Source organism: Globicephala melas, chromosome 14 (genome assembly GCF_963455315.2).
Source record: "Globicephala melas chromosome 14, mGloMel1.2, whole genome shotgun sequence".
In the NCBI taxonomy this organism is placed as follows: domain Eukaryota; kingdom Metazoa; phylum Chordata; class Mammalia; order Artiodactyla; family Delphinidae; genus Globicephala; species Globicephala melas.
In genome coordinates, this window is record NC_083327.1 from 11,084,624 (window position 1) to 11,107,572 (window position 22,949).

The 22,949-nt window shown below is 34.7% G+C and overlaps 1 pseudogene; it reads right to left on the bottom strand.

Moving 5' to 3' along the window:
- Positions 1–19,799: 19,799 nt before the first annotated feature.
- LOC115854723 (nuclear pore complex protein Nup50 pseudogene) lies at positions 19,800–22,353 on the bottom strand (annotated as a pseudogene).
- Positions 22,354–22,949: the final 596 nt, after the last annotated feature.

Consider the following 22,949-nt stretch of genomic DNA (forward strand, 5'->3'; position numbering starts at 1 on the left):
CCTTCTTCTCATTTTATGTATTTCTTAAATATTTATCCCAAGCATACATAATTTTTATAAAATAATAAAGCCATTAATCTAAAAAAGTCATATTTATGAGCACAATTTTTATGAAAATATTCAAGAGATAGCTGGAGATATTAATTGTTCAGATTTGGTAGACAATGAGATCAAATATGTCTTTTAAAAGCCAAATGCTTTATAGTTAGGTAAAGAATTCCTCAAGCATTTTCATTATTACTAATGGTATTTAACTGATTTGATGACATTCTAAAAATATTACATAATTATTTGGAAATATGCAAAAGTGTTTACATAATAAGTTTTACCATTGATATTTTGGGCTCTATGGAATAGTAACATGACAGTAATAAATAACACTCTAATCTGTTTTATTTCTTCCAAAATGAAGTGAAATGATTGTCTGTCCTATCAATTTTTTCCTTTTGAATCTCTAGCAAAAGAAGAGAATTTATCATCTATTGAAAGATCATCGAAAAAGAAAATTGAAAGAGATAGAAATATAATTTTAGTTTTTTCTCATTTGTTTGACTTTTATTATAAAATACATGACTAACACTTGAGACGTGGCATGTCGTTTTCAACAACGGTACAAATTCTATTGATTAAATATATACTAACTAAAAAACAAAAAGAAGAAGAAGAAAGTTGTTGTAATGAGACAGAGAGAGTAAAAGAGAGATTGCACTTTTTCTACTCTTTATCCTGTGGATAAGGGAACATTTTGTTCCTGATACACATTTTTAAATCCACTTGGCAATCATTCTCTCCTGGGTAATCTACCAACATTCCAACATTTTATGGTCTTCAATACTCTCCAAAAGAAACAGATTCCTTTAAACCATTATGTTCTTCAAAAGAGGTTGCCTTTCCACAGTCCCCTGCTTGGCTTTGGATGCAGTTAAAACAAGATAAACGGGGAGAGAATTTAGGACGGCTGATCAGATGCACCTGTTAAAGCCAAACCAGAAGGTCCCCTGCCGGCTCTCTAGTCCACGTGGTTCATCATCAGATTATTTTACTGTCCTGCCTAAAATCTTCCTATTGCTTGTCCTGACTTTTAGAATAGAGTCAAATTTTACCAGAGCCCACAGAGCCCTACACCATATTGCCCCTGACTACTTTTCCTACGTCGTCTTTACAGCCTGTTTCACTAGAACCCAGCTACTTAATTTTCTTCCACTTCCACAGGTGATCAATCTTGTTCCTGCCCCTAGCTTTTCACACTTGGGGCCCCTCTGCTTGGAGCAGGTTCCCTCAAATTTCCACATGCCTAACTGCTTTGCATATATCAGATTTTGGAATAGATACGCCTCCTCAAGGATGCCTCTTCTATCTCTATACCTAAAATACTGCATTCTCCATTATTCCCATATTCCACTACCCACCTTTATTTTCTTTATAACTCTGAAAAGCATTTGAAATGTTATCATTTTAAACATTTGTCTACATGTTTCCATGCTGCCTTCCTCCAGTAGAAAAGAAGCTCCATGAGAATAGGGACTTTGCTTGTGTTGTTTACTTATCACCTGGTATGTGCCCAGCAAATAAATAAATGAATGAAAAGAAACAGAAAAAGCAAACAACCTCTCTGTCAATCTTAACCTGAACATACTCTCTGAAAGTCTGAGGAGTTGTTATCACCCTGAGGTGTTATGTGTGTGAATTTATATAAAACAGGCTTTTAGTTAATTTTATGAAACATATCTGTGTTAAGATAAGGTTTTTCTATCTACTCTTACTTATATCTAATGCCCTTTGATTACCATAAAAAGTTCTTTATTTACTATATACATGTCACTTGTTTACTGATCATATTTAACTATATACTCAATGTACCATTTTTACAATTACTTAATATGTCAATGATATTAAAGAAAAAACAAATATTGTCCCAAGGTACACTGGCTATTAAGAAAGAATATAATTAAAAGCAAAGGTTGAAATGGAGTGTATAAGAGGAAAGGGACACACATAGTAATATTTCTATTTTGTCTCACTATGCTTATACTTTCAGATAAATAAACATATATGTATATACATACATATATGCAGACCTATGAACATTATATAAAAGCATTAAATGGAGTCAAGTGATTTAAGAAAAACATTAATATTTTTGGTATCTAGTCAGGGTTTTTAAATGTTTTATCTTTATATATCTAGATAATTTTAAATGACGCCAAAAGCAGTTTTGTAGGAGAAAAAATAAATCAGCTCCTTTTCTGACTTGGAGATGTTCTGTATATTAATTACAGAAATCATCATTAAATATCTTTTAATGTTGATTAGTACAATGTGATTGGTGACACTCTATGTTGTCAGTAATTCAGATATGAAATGGAAGAGATAAACATTTAATTTGACCCTATTTGCAGCCATCAACAGAGCACAAGATTGCTCCTTATTTTTTCCCTCCAACCTCTAATACCTTGAGGAACTCAGAAGATTAGACCAAAGAAAGACACTAGGGAGCCAACCTGAGGTCAAAGATAGTCTCTGTACGAGTGAGCTAAGAATAGCACATGGTGGCCTTTCAAAGTTGGTCTTTTTGGTTTTCTTACCCTTTTTAATAAGAATGAAAGAGTTTAATTTATCATTTATAGTTCTCTCTCTCTCTCTCTCTGTGGCTGTGCTTCTAATGGCACCCTCACCAGCACCCAATCCAGCCAGCCTTTGCAAAAATGGGACATATGGTCCAGATGGAGGCATAGCTCCTTCCTTTCACTCAGAATTTGCTCTCCTCTGGGACTCCTGATTCCTATCTGGACTTTGCCTCTGCTTCTCCAGGTTGCCACCTGAGAGGGACTGCTCACCTGACTCTTGAGCTCTGCATTGCCTCCAGACACATCTTTGCATCAGGACTGTCTCCATGCCCTGCAGTCTAAGGCCAGGTTCAGCTGACAAGTCCAGCAAGAGTTCACTGCTCTTTAGAGAGGAAATATCAGTCCTAGTCAAACCCTTCACTAAGGTAATGAAATCAGAAAATTTTAAAGTAAGCAATTATTGCTACTATTTAGGAAAACAATAGCAGTTAGCCCAATTCATCCTTCAGATCATTGTAGGCTAACTTAGGTAAGTGTCAGTAAAAATGAAGAAGGTGAAATCTGAGCTGAGCTTAAGGAGGGGTAGGCTGAAGTCAAGCATAAAGGAAGAATAATGCATGTCAGATGGAGGCGAATAAATCAACCAAGGTACAGCATGAGCAAAACACATTCATCGGACAATCTCGGGAGAGCTGCTGCTTTCAAGGTTACACAGGTAGCCTTAGCCAACTTATGAGGCATTTGATGCCAGTTTTTTGATCCTCTTGTGAGTTGGTTTCTGCTTTTTCAAATGATTGTGTGAAGACCACCTGCATCATAATTACCAACTTGCTTCACTGAAAATAGTTGGGACCCATGTAAGCCTGCTATATAAGAATCCTTCAGCTAAAGCTAGGGAATTTGGCTTTGTATCAAGTTCACCAGGTCATTCTTGTTTGAGAACAAGTACCATAGAGTTATCAATTTTAAACTTTTTTTTGTTAACAGTCAACTATCATATGTTGACAAAAGCCTTGTTTGCATGGTGTGTGTGTGTGTGTGTGTGTGTGTGTGTGTGTGTGTGTGTGTGTGTGTGTGTGTGTGTGTGTGTGTGTGTGTGTGTGTGTGTGTGTCTATATGTGTGTAGCGGGCTCTTGGAATACCTGTGCTCTCAGTGCTCAAGAGAAAATCATTGCTGTAATAAACAGGGCAACTCTCCTTAGAGAGGACAGTTATAATGACAGTGGAGGTTTTAGAAGATTAACCAATCATTAGGGTGTGAAATGAATTTGCTTCATACGAGACACACTTTAGATTCAAAGACATAAATTGGTTGAAAGAAAAGGATGAAAAAGATATGCCATGCATATAGTAACAAAATTAAAGATTTTAAAACAAAATTTATTACTAGAGACAATGATGAGTCAATCAAACAAGAACTGCTATATCTAAATACATCAAATATAGCAATTATCAATATAAAGACATATATGCTCCTAACATCAGAGTCCCAAAACAAATAAAGCAAAATCTGACAGAATTGAAGGGAGAAATAGAAAAATTCAACAATAATAACTGGAGACTTCCATGTAATTTCAATAATGTACAGAACAACTAGGTAGAAAATTAGCAAAGGAACAGAAGACTTGAACAACACTGTATACTGACTATATTAAACAAACATCTATAGTACACTTCACCCAACAGGAAGAGGCTATACATTCTTCTCAAGTGCACATTGAATATTCTGAGTATAGACCATATATCCAGCCATTAAGCAAGGCTAAATAAATTCAAAGGAATTTAAATCATATAAAATATGTTTTGTGATTACATGGAGTAAAATTAGATGTTAATAAATAGAAAGGAATTTTGGAAGATCACAAGTATATGGAAATTAAGCAACGCCCTTCTAAATAAAGATTGGGTAAAATAAGAAATCACAAGAGAAATTTAAAAATAAATCAGGATTTCCCAGGCTGTCCAGTGATTAAGACTCCATGTTCCCAATGCAGGGGGCACGGGTTCAATCCCTGGTCAGGGAACTAAGATCCTGCATGCTGTAGCCAAAAAAAAAAAAGACTATGAAATCAATAAAAATTAAGATACAGCATACCCTACAGTTATAGGATAAGGTTCAAGTAATGCTTAGAGAGAAATTTATAGCTCTAAACACCTATATTTTTAAAAGAATAAAATTAATAACTAAAATTTCATCCTTAAGGAATTCAAAATAATGCAAACTAAACCCAAGTTGAGGGAAGAAAAAAAATAAAGATTAAAGAAGAAATAAAAGAAATAGGAAATAGAAAAAAATGAGAAAAATCAATAAAACTAAAATAGGTTCTTTTAAAAGTCGATAAAATTGGCAAGCCTTTAGTTTGACTCAAAGTAAAAAAAAAAAAAAAGAGAGAGAGAGAAGCTTCAAATTACTACTATGAAGAATGCAAATGGGGACATAAATACCAACATCACAGAAGAAAAAAAACTAGCAGGCAGGATGGAAGCAAAAGTTTCCATGGTAACCAGGGAATAAAAAAGTAAGTATAGACTACTCATTTGAGATATTTATTGGTGAAAGAAATTAGTTAATTAGGCAAGAGCTTAGGGAGTGAAGAGTAAAGAAGGGTTTCTGGGAAGAGGGTATATTTTCAAATGTTGTGATTGTTAATTTTATGTGTCAATTTGGCTAAGGGATGCCCAGATTACTGGCAAAACATTATTTCTAGGTATGTCTGCGAGAGTGTGTCAGGAAGAGATTAGCATTTGAATCAGTAGACTGACTAGAGAAGCGTGCTCCCACCAGTGCTGGTGGACATCATCCAATCTGTTGAGGGCCCGAATGGAACAAAGAGGTGGAAAGGAAGTGAAAACTCGCTTTCTCTGCTTGAGCTGAGATATACATCTTCTCCTATTCTCGGACACCACTGTTCCTGGTTCTCAGGCCTTTGGACTCCCAACAGGACTTATGCCACTGGGCCCTCTTTCTCAGAACTTTGGACTTAGACTTAGACCATTGGCTTCCCTGGATCGTCAGGCCCTTGGACTAGGACTGAATTACACCACTGGCTTTTCTGGTTCTTCAGCTTGCAGTGGCAGATTGTGGGACTTCTCAACCCCCATAATCACATGAGCCTATTCCTATAACGAATCTCTTATCTGTATCTATGTCTATAGCTATATCCTATTGGTTCTGTTTCTTTGGAGAATCCTGTTAAATACAAATCTTATATTTGGAAGAGATAAATTAGAACAGTTAAGCAAAATATAAGTGGCAATTTACTGGTTCATTAAATTAGAAAGGATAATGGTGGGGTTGAAATCAAGCATCACTGGTTTTAAGAATTTAAACAAGTTCCTCTGTCTGTCTCTCTTTTACTCTCACTCTCTCACCCTCTTCCTTCTTTCTATTTTTCCATACTGTACTTTGTGGAAAGAAATCACTACGCTATATCACTTAAGAGGTGAGGAGTTATGCTCCACCTCCTTGAGGGCAGAATATCTACATAAATTATTTGTATATCTACTAACCCATGTATATACACATAGCAATAAACATTTCTATATGTAACCATATTCTTCTATATTAAGCTAAACATGAGTTCATACCAATGTTTATTCTGCTTATGTTTTATAATACTACAGAATACCTTGAGATTCAGTTGGACACAGAGGATGGAGAAAGGAAAATGCAGATTCTCATGCTCCAGAGCAGTACTAACCAATGGAAAGTTAATGTGAGCCACAAATGTAAGCCACATATATAGTTCTGAATTTTGTTTGGAATTGACATGTATACACTGCTATATTTAAGGTAGATAACCAACAAGGACCTACTGTATAACACAGGGAACTCTGCTCAGTACTCTGTAATAACCTAAATGGGAAAAGAATTTGAAAAAAATAGATACATGTGTATGTATAACTGAATCACTTTGCTGTACACCTGAAACAAACACAACATTGTTAATCAACTATACTTCAATATAAAATTTAAAAAATTTTAAATAAATAAAAAAGTAAAAGGAAATAATTGAAATGAATTTTATAATATTTTAATTTAATCCAGTATATCAAAAATACTATCACTTCTATATGTGATGCTAGACATGGTTCAAGTGCTCAGTAGCTGCCCGCAGGTAGTAGCTACTGTATAGGACAACATGGCTCCAGGGAAAAATAACAATCGAGATCACTTTCCAACAATGCAGAAAGTGAATTGTATCATTGAGAGCATAAAAATGTTTCAGGGCTTTCTTTCACTTTAATTTAAATTTCTTCTCTAGAATCCTACTCTCAGGTCATATGAAATTGTGATCTTAGGATTTGAGATCTTTTATACTGAACTGAAGAGGGGTCCTTTGTTTGTACTTTGTACTCTTAAGGTTAAAGTAATAGGCATTTCATTTGCTTTTTTTGTAGGTTTTTCTCTACTAGTTTATTCTGTTTTACAAGTACTGAAGATGATTTTGAAAAAGATGGTGATGGTGGTAGAGTTTTGTAATTGCCTCAAATCTCCCCTCACAAAATGTAAAACAATTAGGACAATAAAACAGAAAATACACAGACAATATCTACAGAAAAACTAAGAATTCCCAGTAACTTCAATATGCAAGTGGGTGAGGACAAAAGAAAGATAACAAGAAGACCATTTCCTATATTAACTATGTAGAAGGAAGTGAAGGAGGACTAGACATTCTGGGGGCTCTAAGAGGTGGAGAACTCCAAAATCAGCGGACAAATTTGAGGCTGGTGGCTGAAACAAATGTGGACTTTTGCAGACTCAAATTCACAGGTAAGAACAAGGCACCCATGGAAGTTCAGATGGTGTTAAATCGGTTGGTTGGCCCCTTATGAACTCTGAAACTTAACCAATTGAAACTTCATTCTAGAAAAACAATCCTGTATTGGGGAGAAACTGCTGAAGATATAATCCAAACTGAGCAAGAAAAAAACACCAGGAAGCAAGGAAAGAGAAAGCCCAGATAAAGGTAAGAGATCTCAGTATGAGGTCGTATTTGTGAACTTACATATAACAATGGAAGAGGGAGCTCTAAGTCTTGAAACTGTGCTATCCTCATCCACCATCCCTTCCTAAGAGTTCAGTTTAAAAAACCAATTAAATATAAGTAGTAGGAATGAACTTAGTTGAATCACTTAAAAAGTTATTGTAGAAAAAGAAACTAATGAATTGATAAAATAAGTGTACATTAGAAAGGTATGCCCATGCAACAAATACATAATTTAACCAAAAATGTCAAATCAAGCTAAAAGAAGTTAAGAAATGCTAGAAGCAATAAAAGATCGACACAAACCAGAATTATAAAAACTCATAAGTGAGAATGTAAGATGAACTGAAAAGGAAGAAAATAAAAGAATTAAAAGAAAAAAAATAACTATAGATTTGAAGACCAAATTAGAAAGAACACTAAAGCATATTAAAATAACAACTAATGTAAAAGATAAAAAGAATATAGAAATAAAATTTAAAAACAAGTAATGAAAGAGATGGAAAGGATTTGAGAGAAAGTGCTAGATAGAGGACAGGTAAAGAAGATCTAATATAAGTACACCAGGAGTCTCTGAAAGTGAAAATCAAACCAATAGTACAGAATAAATACTAAGCATTACAATTTCAGAAAAAAATTCCTAAACTTTATAAAAGAGCTTGAAACTATATTTAAAAGGTTATGCCACCTACTGGGGGGAATTGACCCAGAACAGCCAATGTTGCAATATATTTTAATAAAACTATTGACCTGAAAACTAAAGGAAAGAATATTTGGAGAATCCAGGCACAAAGACCAAGTCACTTATAATGAAAAAATAAATAGATTGCAGGCCTTTCCAGATCAGTGTTTTATACTAGAATGCAATGGAGTAACATGTGTAAGATTTTAAGAAAAACATTATTAATAAAGAATTTTTTTCAGATCAAATTGATCTTGTATAAATAGACAAACCATGAGGAAAATGAAATAACATAGGAAATATTATTGCTGAATCTACTTGAGAATAAGCTTCAAATAATCTACTTGAGATTGAGAATAAGCTTTAAAACACAAAAATGACCAGAAATGCACTGGCATAAAGGACTGGTTATGGCCATAGAATCTACATTTACCTGTAGAACAAAGACTAGGTAATGATTTTCAGGGAGATGGAATAGTATATGATAGTTATATTCTCTGACAAGGTAGTAACAGTGCAACTACAACAATGTTGTAATAATTGGGACTGTATATAAAATGTAGAACAAGCTCAGTGATTTCAAGTATGTTGCTTGAGATTAGACCACTGGAGATGGAGAAGAGTAGAAGATAGTACTAGTTCATTTTTCTCCTGCATGGGGGGAAAAGATTAATGGTCTCTAAAAAGAGGGTGGGTATGAAGAGTACTGTATAAAAGAATTAATATACAGGGAGTTATTAAGACAAGAAAACAAACCTTTCTAAATATATGATAAAACAAAAAGTAAGAACAAATATATGAAATTGCATTTAAAAGTATATTTATATAAGGCTTCCCTGGTGGCGCAGTGGTTGAGAGTCCACCTGCCAATGCAGGGGACACCGGTTCATGCCCCAGTCCGGGAAGATCCCACATGCCATGGAGCGGCTAGGCCCGTGAGCCATGGCCGCTGGGCCTGCGCGTCCGGAGCCTGTGCTCCGCAACAGGAGAGTCCATAACAGTGAGAGGCCTGCGTACAGCAAAAAAAAAAAAAAGTATATTTATATAAACATGTAAATGTATATATATATGAATATATAATCATATAAATATAGTATATTTATATTCATCATATAAAATAATGAAATACAACATTGCAGAACTAAAGCCAAACACATTAATTTTGTCAGCAAACATAAATTGGCAAAACATAGCTATCAAAAGAAAAGGATGTTCAAATTTGTCAACAAAGCAAAATCCAAAAATATGCTATTTACTAGAGATATACCTACAACCAAGAAATTCATAATGATTAAAATGACAGGATGAACAGATATATACCACCATAAAAATATAAAGAAAGCAAAGTTGAAAATTTTTAAATCTGGTGAGATAGCAATCAAAACATTAAAAAAGGCAAAGAAGGATATTTTCTAGTGCTAGTAGCTACGATTTACAACAGAGATTTAATTACTGATATTTATGCATCCAATAGTAAAGAAATTTCATAAGGAAAAAAACCACATGAGTTTGCTGGATAGACAAAAACACAGCTATAATAGGAGATTTTAATATACACCTTTAGGATTGTCATGCCTTCTTTGAGAATTGATCCCTGTATCATAATGTATCCTACTTATCCTTGATAATCTTTATTGTTCTAAAGTCTACTTTGTATGAAATTAATACAACTACTCAAACTTTCCTTTTGTTAGTACTCTCATATTAGCCTAAACTCAGTTTTCAGCAGTTCATTAAAAAATTCTACCTTAATCTTTCTACCAAATTAGATGGCATTCTATCTGAGGCAAGCAAATGCATGGATCTTGTTTCTCGTTACAGGTGCCTCTACAAATTTCAGGTAAGCTGTCTAACCTGCAACTTTATTTCTCTGGTGGGTGCAAGAAAAGTCATTAATTTGTAGTTTGCCTAGGTTTTCATTTTGTTAGGATAGAAGCGATGCTCTTTCCAGCTCTGTATATCTCTGAGGTGAAAGTGGAAGCACTCTACTAGGTTTTTTATTTGACTTTAGTGAGATTAGACATCTGATTCGTATGTCTGACAATATGCACGCAACTCTACTTACTCAACAAAGGAAACTTTGGAAGGAGTTGATAAATAATATCCCTTCATCAGGCAAACCAGGATGCTGAGAGGCTCACCTGGATGCTTATCAAGCACCCCTGTGCCTTAACCTATGTTTGGACTATTTTAAAAGCTGAAAAATCCATTCTTGGTGTTTTCTGGCACAGTATCTTTCCCCCCAACTGGAAATGTGTTTGTCTCTATTATCTGCTCCTTCGTGACCTGGATGGTACATGAGTTGTTAGAAAGGAAGTTACTTGGTCTTTTTTGTATTTTCCCATCTCCCTTTCTCTGTCATTTGCACATTGAAATTCTGGAAACTTTCTTTCTGTTCACAGATTTTCATGGAAACTGAACATTTGAAGGGACTCAGAGATAATGTATTTCAACTCTTCATTTAGGGATAGGAAAAGGAAGCCTAGGGAATCAAAATGACTCTAGTTTTACAGAAAGAAGGATTGTTGTCATATTACCAGTGACCCAGTTCTCTTTAAAGAGTTCAAATAATCAGATAGCAGACAGCCCACAAACTACTATTTAGTATTTATATTTTAAAACATGGTCAGTGAATAAGCATGAAGAAGAAGAAAAAGTATGAAGCATAAGACATGTTAACACCTAGTCTAGCCTGTTGGTTACATGGTTAAAGTACTTCCAAAAATTATCTAAGGGTTTATAAATTTCATCCAATTTTAACATAACTTTTCTTCTATTCGAAAAATATTCTCTTATATTTAAGCATCCTTTCTATTCACAAGCATTTAAAATAGATTTTTATGTGTTGTTTTCACAGTATAACATGCTGCGACATCCATAGCTTATTTTTTAAAAATCTAAAAATACTCCTTTTTGAATTTGTCAATATGCTCTCGAGGTGGTTACAACCATGATTTTATAAGTTAATGGCTATGTGAGCATTTCTATAATTTTGCCTGGCTTCTCCAGATATCTTTATTTTCTCTTCAATATATTATCTCCTGGGCTTTACATACAGTGTGGCAATTAACATTTTTTAATAAAATAAATAAAAATGATTCAGCCTCCCAGCATTCCTACTTCTATTTTTGGTTGTATCAGAGTACATATTTCATAAAGTTTTTTTTGTGCGTGTTCGTTTTTTTGTTTTTGCAGCACGTGGGCCTCTCACCGCTGTGGCCTCTCTCTTTGCGGAGCACAGGCTCCGGACGCACAGGCTCAGCGGCCATGGCTCACGGATCCAGCCACTCCACGGCATGTGGGATCTTCCCGGACCGGGGCACGAACCCGCGTCCCCTGCACCGGCAGGCAGACCCTCAACCACTGCGCCACCAGCGAAGCCCCTTCATAAAGTTTTTACAGAGCTAACCCCAAAATAAAGAAAATATGAAGTTTACTACGTAAATAATCATTTTCAGTCACTTTCATAGCTACATTATGAATAGTTAATATGGATTTCCTTTGTTTTATTGCTAGATTTCGTAACACCTCGGCTGGAAACTATCAAAGTAATAAAAAAAGGAAAATAAGCATTAGATAATTAGGTTTACATGGGATTAAATTTTGGTGGCACAATTTAATGAGGGACCTCAAATTCATGATGAACGTTTAGTTGGCCCCTCTTCTTTCAGCCAAGCATCTTACGTGATTAGTTTAATAACACTCAGTGTTTAAATGTTACAGGATGTGAATAAATTTGATGATTTGAGAGTGTAAGACATAAAATAGATTTTGATTTACTTGCAGCCCATTATTTTGATTAAATTTTCCATGAAACTACACAGTTTTAAGTTCTGGGGAGCTTGGGTAAATTTTTGCATGAGTAACATACAAAAATATTTAGATAAATATTGCAAAATTCAGCTAGCTCTGTGGTTCCTTGACTACACTGTGTCAAAAATTTAGATCTTTTGAAATTGTTAGCTGATTCAGTGAAATTTCCATTCCAATATTTGGCATCCTGTGAATTCAAGTTTGACTGGCTTTGTCTTATTTTATATTTTGTCACTGGTTAGTTTCCATAGATCAAAAGGAGACTGAATTAGGAATAATTTAAAGTGTAAGGACAGTCAGCAGAAAACACATGAAAAATCATGATTCTATTATTTCAGATAACTGGGGCAAAGTATGAAAAAACAAAATTCCTGAATTTTGCTTTAGCCGTTAATTTTACTTTCTTGTTTTGCACTTGGCTTTGCCAAACTATCTTAACCCAAATTACTATCTGAGTGAACAATTAACTTCAGATGACTTGCATGTTGTTTTTAAATTATTTTTTTATCAGGTCAAAAACACAGAGACATATAAAGAAAAAGTAACAACCATGTGACCACCAGTCAACTTTATCAGATCTGAGTCTTTTGTCATGTTTGCTTTAGAGTTTGCAAGCAATTAAACATTAGAGATAATACAAAGTTATCATTCCAGAAACCAGTGGACCCCAGACAGTACACATCTAAGGACTAGCTCAAAGACAAGAGACCCCTACCATCTCCCTCTCTACCACTAAGGTTCCCTTGTTCACTTATACCCAAAACTATCTAAAGGAAGTTGTAGAGGAATGACGATGATGTTAAGAGACAAAATATTACCAAAGTGACTATTGAAAATATCAGCTCAGATTAGGTTTAAAAACCAGAATGTATGAGTTCTTTCTTTCTCCAGCTAAAAAATTTGTATTTGTGAAGCAGAGATCAGCTTTATCCAAATAATGTAACACATTTTCCTCTACATGTCTGAATTGCAGTAAAAAACCATGCACATACATATAAAATATATATATATATACACATATTTATATATACACATATATATGCATAGATATAAATTAAGTCAACTACTTTGCATTAAGTAACAGAATATTTAACTTGTCAGAGTCACACAATTTTCCATTTATGGAATAGGTATGTTTTTAATTATTAATGTGAATATACCACAATAAAGCAATTTTTTAATAATATGAAATTGCAATGCGCTAAACACCTAACCAAATAATAATGGAAGAGGGTAATGTCCATTTGAAATGGAATACTACTCAAGTAGTAAAATGATTATGAAATAAAAGTCTTATTATGTCTTTGAAGAATTCCCATTTTAAAATATAGCCTAAGGGTGTTTCTTTTCTTTGTTCGATTTTCACTGACTGAAATAATTTAACAGGAAGACAGGCATGCATGACTGTTATTCTGCTTCTTTGGAAATTCAGTGACTAATATGCTCCGGAAGAGTTAATGCTTTGCAATGGAAAATGGCATTGAGGAAACAAATTAATTACATTCTTGAATGGATGTGGATTTTTGCACCAAAAAATTTAGATAAATGTTGATTACATTCACTTACTTATATAAACCATTATCAGTAGTATAGTATTAATGCACAAACTGATTTTCCAGGAAATTGTCATGAATATGTGTTTGAATTCAGTTTTGTGTCATATTTATTCCCTAAAATAATTTCTATATCTCATCACCTTGATCTGCTGCTTAGTGCTACAAAAACCTAAGCTGTGGCCTCCAACAATATGTGTACAAGGATACTTAATATAACATTACTTGCAAGGGCAAAAAACTGGAAACAATGTGAATACCCTTCAGTATGGAAATAGTTGAATAAATTATTATATATCTCTACTAAGTATGAAACTAGACATTAGAAGAATAATTTAGAACTCATACACTCTAACCCATGGAATATCCAAAAATATCGTTAAATCAAAAGCATAAGTTGCAACAAAATGTGCATAATATATATGAGTTATCTCAGGATTTTTTAAAAACATGATTTGAATGTTTTCCTTCCTTTACTTGATTTGAAATCATTCAAACAGTATTGAAAGTATCTGATCATTAACAAGCTGATAGAATTTCCCTACAGAACCACCTCGACCTAGTATGTGTTGAACGTTCATTGGGTGGGTGAGCTTTTCTTTCTCTATATTTTCTGCGGTAATTAATCTGTTTAGATTTTCTGTCTTTCCCAAGGCCAATTTTGATAAGTTGTACTTTTCTGGGAATTTCTCCATTTCATCTAGAGTTTCAAATTTACTTGCAAAGTTGTGCAAATTAGTCTCATCATTTTAAAAATTTTCTTTTTTTTGATAGTTATTTTCCACTTGTCATTTCTAATTTTGTGTCTTAGTTTTATGTTGGTAGGATAGCTAGTGGTTTGTTTGTTTCATTGGTAGCCTCCAAAATGAATTTTCTTTCAGCGAAGTATTTCCATAAACAAAATGGATGTTTTTCAAATAATTTCCATTTAGATTTATTTATTAGATCTACTATTTTTCTATTTCCAAATTCATTAATTTCTATGTTTATACTTACTAATTTCTTCTGGTTTTTAATTGTTCTCTTCCTACTTTAATTTGTTAAGTCATTAATTTTATTATAGTATATAATAGTTACTTGAATATATTGCTGATTCTAGAACTGAGGCAGTGAAGCTATGAGATGAGCCTGGAGTATCTCGTAGTGCCACAAAGGAATGAAGTATTCAAAAGAAAAAATGATGGGGTGGTGTCAAATAGATACAAGAGCCAATCTGAATGAGATTCTAGTGGCCAAAGAATTTGAGCAATAAAATAAATAACAATAGCATTGTTTTATAACCCAAAGTATAAAATAAATATATATGAGTACATACTGGTATAAATAAATAATTTTAATAAATGAGGAGAAAGGGATAGTTTTTTTTACAAAAGAATTCCAAATACTGTATATAGATATTACTCTCTCTAGGAGTGGAGCTTAATAATGACCCCCTGGAATGTGAAATGGACCTAGTCATGCACTTCCACAGGATACAGGCAGGAAAAAATAGTAGCCATGCAGTGGAGAAATCTGACAAACACAACCTTAACCGAGTGGTCAAGGTTAATATTATCAATATCATGTTGATACCATATACTCCTAAATATATATATGTGATGAGATGGGTGCTTCTTTTCTGTGGTATTCTTCCAAAATCCACAAACCCAGTCCTCATGAGAAGAACATTAGACAAACCTTAATGAGAAACATTATATAAAATACCTGACTAGTACTGTTCAAAAATGTCAGATCATAAAAAATAAAGGAAGACTGAGAAGTTGTCACAGACTGAAGGAGACTAAGGAGACATCACAGCTAAAGGAAATGTATTATCCTGGATTGGATTCTGGAAATTAGTGGAAAAATGATTAACTAATTGGTTAATAGTAATGTACCAATGTTGATTCCTTAATTTGGACCAAAAGTACTATGATACATAAGATGAATACGATAGACTCAGTGGCTTATAAACAATAGAAATTTAGTTCTCTCAGTTCTGGAGACTAGGAAGTTCAAGATCGAGGTGTCAGCAGATTCTGTGCCTGGTGAGAGCTCCCTTCCTGGCTCACAGACTGTAGTCTTCTCACTGTGTGCTCGCATGGCAAAAGGGTGAAGGAGTTCTCTGGGTTTTTTTAATAAGGGCACTAACCCCATTCATGAGGGTTCCACCCTCATGACCTAATAACCTCCCAAAGACCTGCCTCCTAATTCCATCATATTAGGAGTTAGGATTTCAACATAATGAATTATGAGGGGATACATTCAGTCTATCACCGATATTAACACTAGGGGAAACAAAGTAAAAAGTATATGAAAGCTGTCTATGTTATCTCTGTAACTTTTCTTTATACCTAAAATTATTTCTAAGTAAAAATTTTATATCTAGAATGGGTTGCAATGGCTTAAGTAAAATATAGCTTTGTGAATTCAGCCAATGGAAATTCAGATATTAATCCATAGTTTCTTCATTACGTTATTTATTCATAAATATGTATTGATAATTTAGTGTATGAATAGCATTGTGCTAGGTTATGGATTGTAAAATGACCAAGTTAAAATCCTCAAGGCAACTCATCATCCTTAATAGATATGCTCAGATTCTGTCAAATAAACTTTTGAGGTTTAATTAGGGACAGGGGATTATTTTTGAAAATGTAAGGGAAAAACTGACTCTAAGAGACAGATGCAATACCTGAGTCTTCAGAGAAATCCAACTATTTTTATGTCTTTTAATATGATCTTTTTATTGATGAATTCAAACTACTCTAGCCTTTTAAAATTATTTGATCAGGCAAATATTACTGTCAGAAACTAGCTCAAATCAAAATTATCATGTAACCAGTTAAACTCATTGCATTTGAATATTAATTTCTGCCAATCCATAATCTAATCGTTTCAAAATAATCTGTTTTTTACCAAGTCTAATGATTTCTCAAGGAATTAAACACTTGGGAAAACATTACAACGTGTTTTGCTGGGTGCAAACTAGCCCTTTAAATCTGTATTTTTCAAAACGTTTATAGTGGCCTATGGGTGAGCCATGATATTTTTAAGTATTTCATAATGAAATAGATAGAATATAATAGAGTACAATACAATATAATACAAAATGGGAATAACCAAATGGCATTTAATACAATAAAGATTGTTTTGTAAAATTTGTTTTAACTTAGATGTATGTGTGGGGGGTGTGTGTGTGTGTGTGTGTGTGTTATGTCCGGATGTAAAATATATTTCTTATATATGGATCAAGAAAAAACAGTTCAAATCTTCTGCTCTTATGCTTTTTTCAGTGTTGTTCCAGGACCAGAGACATAGCATATAGGTCTTATAAGAGGAGTCTTAACAATAAGCAACATGAAGGTAAAGAAAATAAAAAACATCTTCCTTGGGGAATCGGAAAAGGCTTTTTGAAGGAGGTGAGATTTGAACAGAATTCTGAAGAACTCATAATTACATACAAGAATCCCAATAGGTCGACATACTAGGAAAATGATACTTACTATAGGGTGGCTGGAAAGATGAAGACAAATGCTTCATGTGAATCAGAATCATCTAGACGCTTGTCAAAATGCAGATTTGGGGGCCTTGCACCCAGATATTCTGATTCAATAGATCTGGAGTGTGACCAAGAAATCTGCATTTTTAATAAGCATCTGCTCCATAAAAACACTCCCTGGGATTCTGATTCATGGGCTCCAAACACCCTGCTAGCTTAGAGAAACGAAATTTACAAGAGGTCATTTAGGACAGTTTGACTGAAATAAAGTGAGGATCCATAAAGGAAAATTTTAGAAGAACAAGCTAGAAAGCCAGATTGAGCCGTGTTGTAAAGGGCTGGGTATTTCGATTTAAAGAGTGTGCACCTTACCTCAAAGCCATAGAGAATAATTTTTATGGAACTGAGAGACACCACCTACAATGATTAATTTGATGTTGGTATTAAAAGAAAGATAAATTGAAAGTGGAAAATTGGTCATAAGCATGTTGAATATCTAAGTATGAGTTAAAAGACCTGGCTTATTGCAGAGGAAGAGCAAATTTTGCACACTGAGAGTGTCTTGATTTTTACATAAAATATCAAGTTAAGTAAAGTAATAAATTTTCAGATGATAGACTTAATCAGAATGTTTAACCACATATATCAGGTACATCCATGACCACTAAAAGAACGGCTAATATTTTGTTCCGATCGGAATTCAGCATATTATGCTGTCCCTGAGATTTAATAACAATGTTGTCCCCTGCGAAACCTCATTCTGTCCCTTGAAAATAATAATCCATTTTATTCCTAACAAAGTAGGAAAACATTCGGCAATTTTTGATGCATTAAGTTTCAGCAGAATTGACATTAATTTTCAAAATAAACCACCTTTGTATTAGAGAATAATAATTCATTCATTATATCCATAATGTTTTCATTTAGCCTTAAGTATGCATAAATACAATCTCCAATTTCTGCTTATTTTATCTAAACTATGTGTTTCTGGTAACAAATCTTGCTTGTTCAAAAATGAAAATAAATTAGCATTAATTTTCATATCCTTGAATCCTGATATCTATCTATAAAGTCACTGTAATAATCTATTTACTATGGTCTCTGCTCATTTGGAAGAATATAAACGTGTTTCTTCTGCAATGTGAACAACTCAAAAAAAAAAAAAAAACAATGGAAATGAAGCCCAGGTGAACTTCAGAATGTGCTAGATTTTTTTTTTTAATTTTACTTTTTCACAAAGAAAACTGCATGGGGATGCCTGGAGGCCAGGGTTGTCTTTATAAGGAAATTGAACTTTAAGGAAAAACAGATTTGACCTCAAGCTACACATGCATAGATGGAACTTGGCAAACTTTCCCGTGGTCTAATGATTCTGGGAGTAAACAGGGTGCATGTATCCCCACCAAATGGCATCGTGCAGTCAGAATACAATAGGACTCCTTCCTCTACAAGCCTCAAGCTGAGTAAAACAACACATTTTCAGATTATAGACTTAATCAAAACACTTAACCACAGATGGCAGGCACATCTATGACCACTAACACAATTGCTAATATTTTGTTCTAAGAGCCTACACTGGGTTCTGTTTCTCTAAAGCACACTTATTTTAATCATTAGAACTAAATTTGATTGTTAGAATTTCAAAGCCACAATTCAGATTAGAGTTTACAAAAGCAGCTCTCTAATTATTCAGGCACAATAACCACTGATGTCTCGTGTTGGAAGTGACTTTACAGCTAAATTGAGAGTCTTAATATTAGGAGTGTTTTCTAAAATCAACTTATATACCATACAGTCTTTGCTTTTGAATTTTTAAATGCTTATAGGATATACACTATACTGAGGGCCAAATTTACTTCTATTAATAAACTGTGTCTATGGGGTTGCTTAAGCTAAATGTCTATGGCAGCATTTATTAAATTTATGTTTATTAAATGCCTGGCATTGTACTAAGTGCTCTCTATATGATCACACAAACATACCTAGAAGAGGAGTGCTATTGTTACATATGAATGAAAGCAAACTTAACCTGCCCATGGTAACACAGCTAGTAAACTGCAGATTTGAGATTGAAAACCAAGCAGTCTGGCTCCAAAGCCCATGATCTTAACTGAAATAAATATTATAAATATTTATTGATGAATATCTAAAGAAATCGTAGCTTTAAAGGATCCATCCCTATGTGTTCTGATTACCTTTCGCTACTGAGCCAAAATAGAAGGTAGAAATGAGAAGCTATTTTCCTCTGCAAGTTCCCATTTGAAAGTAATAAAGGAAATGTTTTTCGGATGACTTCTGCTCTATTATTGCACATTATCAACTGGATCACATTTCCTATTGCTTTGCAATTTATTTGCTATATTTAGCTGCAATTGGTCATTAGTCTACTTTGCTGGGTAAGTTGAATTCTCTAAGTAGGGTTTCAAAAAGTACTAAAGAGGGCTTCCCTGGTGGCGCAGTGGTTGAGAGTCCGCCTGCCGAGGCAGGGCAGGGGACGCGGGTTCGTGCCCCAGTCCGGGAAGATCCCACATGCCACGGAGCGGCTGCGCCCGTGAGCCATGGCCGCTGAGCCTGCACTTCCGGAGCCTGTGCTCCACAACGGGAGAGGCCACGACGGTGAGAGACCCACGTACCGAGAAAAAAGAAAAAAAAAACATTCAGCAGTATATTTCCTAAATTGGTGTCTGCAGCTGTGCTTCTGATTTGCTATAGGTTTTAATGCAGGGTACCTATACCCTTCTCTTTTAAATTCATTTTCTTATAAAATAGTTTATAGTTTTTGGAGTAAAAAGCATCTCCTTTTACTTGAGTAATTACTATTTTGGGCGGTTCATCATCCCTTCCTTTATCTTTGCCTTTGCATTCATTTCTGCCATTTTCTGCTTGGCTCACCAATGTTTTCGTGAAAAAATGGTGAAGAAACTGGTTTACTTTGTGGAATATTTTTGCCAAAAAAGCTGGTTTGCCAAGGGAAAATAAAAATCCAGTCAGGGGGCCAAAGCTTAACAAGCCTAAAACAGAGGCATCAATCTTCTTGCAAAAGCATCTATTGCTCCTAGCAATGGGTCCATTTTCTTTTCAGACACAGACTTCACTTTCTTTTCAGATGTAGCTTTAGTTTTGCTGTCATGAAACAAAAATGATGGTTCTTGCTGTAATTTGTTTGAACCAAATAGGGAAAGAGACTGTGTTTCAACCAACATTTTGTTAGTTCCATTTTGATCATTATTACTGCCCCTGTTCCCATGTTTAATGTCTGCTAAATATTTCTTACAGTCTTTAAAGATAGGTGCTAGATCAGAGTGGGTTTGTGTCACATGCTTCACTATCCAATCATGAAGAAAAAGTTTAACACAGCCGACTTCTTATTACTAGCATTCCATTGGTATGCTTTATCCCAATAAAGACAGGAAAAAGGCCATTAGTTTTGGGATTTGAACCCTTTTTCTCACCTTTTGAAGTAATAGAATCAAAGGCTACCTTGGTCCATGTCCCAGTCTTTGGACTATTGAGGGAAGGGGCACTAATTACTGCTCTTTCCATTTGACAGTCCTTGTGAAGGTTGAACTCCAGTGCCTTTACCAAATCCATAAAACTGTCCTCCTCCAGAAAGTACAACCAAACCGTTGAAACATTTAAAAGCCCCTTCACTATCAGATTGAAATTTAACCTTCCTACACTTTGCTTTTTTTCATGACTCTATTCCTCAAGGCTTCCTCACTGACCACAGAGGATGCTGCCACATCTTCTGCTTTGTCATCTTGATCCCAATTTCTGTTTATTCCTTCTCTGTGATTCTTTTCGCACGTCCAAGGTCACAATAGAGGAGCTTGAGTCTGAGGTAGATGCTGGTCTCCTGGAAGAGCGCTTCGTTGTTCCCAGTGAATTTCTAGGGCTCATGCTAATCCGAAAACTTCATGGTTATTAAGCCCAGAGTCTCAAACACTGCTTTTCCCAGGGGCCTCATCGCTATGTTCCAGAGTGAAGAGGAGACCATCTCCCACTTCACTAAAGACCACTGTAGTAACAGTGCCAAGCTCTGGGCTGCCATCTTGTAACTACAAGGGCATTTTATATTTTTTAGTTACTAAATCTGGCAACCCTATACTGAGCTGTGAGATATTCCAGGGAAAGGATGAAAGACATAGTCAAGACTTAGCAGATCAGCATTACTAGAAGGAGCTAAGAGGAGGGTCTTGTTTGTAGGGAGATATAACCAAGACCCCTGCATGCTGGTGGTACCCAGGGTTCGGTTCCCCTTGAAACCCCTAGATAAGGGAAAATCACCTGGAAAAAAAGGTATTTTTGTATACTGAACTATGTATCCTGAAAGCAACTATTTTGAAACAGTGTTCCTGGAAGTGGCAATATTAAGTGTTTTCCCCTGAACAGAAATAAACACTCTTGGGAAAGTTTAAGTTACATTTCAAAAAATATAAGTTTGTGACTGTAAATTTTAACCTGTGACAGTTGCCTCTTTGAGACGTGTTGCCAGTGCCAAGATATATTATCAGGGTTGCATATAGCAAGAGAATGGGAGCAGGGGCACCCCTCACACAGCAAAGGATAGTGCCTTTGTTTCTGTGACAGTGACCACTGCAGTTCCCTGGATAATAACCCACCTCTTCCCCAGAAGAGCCAGGGATAGCAAGACTTGTGTTCATAATTTCTTTATGTAAAAAAAAAGAATTATTTTATCAAAATAATATCCCTATTTTTAACGAGAAAAAGTAAATAGTCCTAAAATCTTATTTAAAAGAAAAAATAGCAATACCTTGCTTTACAGTTCCTCATCCAGACCCCCACTACCTAAAATTTAACTGAGACCTTTTCTTTGCCATTTGCTTCTATTCTGACTATAAGTTTCTACCTTTTCTGTTCTTCTACACTCATTCAAGTGGGGTTTGTGGAAGATCTTCAGATAAATATGTGTGTCTTCAATACGAAGTCTGGAAGTCTGATTTTCTTTATAATTCTTCATGGTGGCTAACACAGTGATCTATCCAAAAGGACAAATCAGTAAACAAAACTGAATGTTACTGAGCACATAGAAGGAAACAGCTGCTCTGAAAAACAGAAACTGGCAAATTCCCATTGGTAAATCTGTTTTTAGTGATGACCAAATACCTGTGGTCTGGATCTGCTGCACATCAGTGTTCTTGTAGTTCTTCAACCATGTGTAAATAGTCTCCAAAATTATTCGGAGATCCACAAGAGTATCAGAGCACATGCATGAAATCGGTGGCCACTGCCAATTTTTCAATGCCATGTCTCTCTCTTTTACTAAGCAATAGAGTCACAAGGTCTTTCCTCTGTGTGCTCATGGAGAGAGCGATTTCTGATGTCTTTTCCTCTTCTTATGAAAACTTCTTATGAGGACACAATTACTGTGGAATTAGGGCCACATTTAACCTCATTTAAATGACCTCATTTAATCGTAAATACCTCCATATAAAGCCCTATCTCAAAATACGGTCAAATTGGGGGTTAAGGACTTCAACATATGAATGGGGATGGGCACAATTCAGTTCATAACAAACAAAAATCATCTAAATAAATATTCAGTGGTTACATGTTATGTATATTAAAAAGTATATTTAATGCCCAGGGGGAAAGTTGAAAGCAGGAGTTAAACAAAGACAAATTTTCAGTTTTCCCTCAATTTCACTTGAAAATAAAAGCATGACTTTAAATATGTCATTGCAAGGCAGGAGAACCAGCTCTATAAATCTGGATATTACATTTCAGTTAGTAAATACCTCTTCTAAAAGGAGGTATCCTTATCAGTTGCTATCTAGTTTATAGAAATTTACTAAAAATAGGTCAGACAATTATTTGAACCTGGAGATTATATAATCTCAGCAC